The sequence below is a fragment of the Pteropus alecto genome, unplaced genomic scaffold, assembly GCF_000325575.1.
Source record: "Pteropus alecto unplaced genomic scaffold, ASM32557v1 scaffold75, whole genome shotgun sequence".
NCBI classification, from domain to species: Eukaryota; Metazoa; Chordata; class Mammalia; order Chiroptera; family Pteropodidae; genus Pteropus; species Pteropus alecto.
The window spans coordinates 20,265,862-20,266,146 of NW_006440638.1; the positions used below are offsets into that span (position 1 = coordinate 20,265,862).

Consider the following 285-nt stretch of genomic DNA (forward strand, 5'->3'; position numbering starts at 1 on the left):
GCATTTGTAATAAGACTAGTAATAACTAGCATCCACCTGAAAGTTTTCATGAACATTCAATGAAGTATACTGTATATGAAGCACCTGGGATAGTATCTACCAAATACTAGCTGTTTGTATTATTATAAAGCAGACCCAATATTTCAGTATCACTGAGATACATGTTTTTGTTAATACAGAGATACAGCAGGAGTTTCGGAGGGAGTATTTTGTTATTTTTAAATTTTTTCAATTATAGTTGACATAAAGTAAAGGCTGGCAGAGAGCTGCGATAAGTAGCATTAG

At 33.0% G+C, this 285-nt stretch overlaps 1 protein-coding gene across 6 annotated transcripts in view; it reads left to right on the top strand.

The window, feature by feature from the left end:
- CUNH3orf67 (chromosome unknown C3orf67 homolog) overlaps positions 1–285 on the top strand; it is a 211,036-nt gene that overhangs the window by 199,518 nt on the left and 11,233 nt on the right. The gene's annotated exons all lie outside the window — the stretch shown is intronic.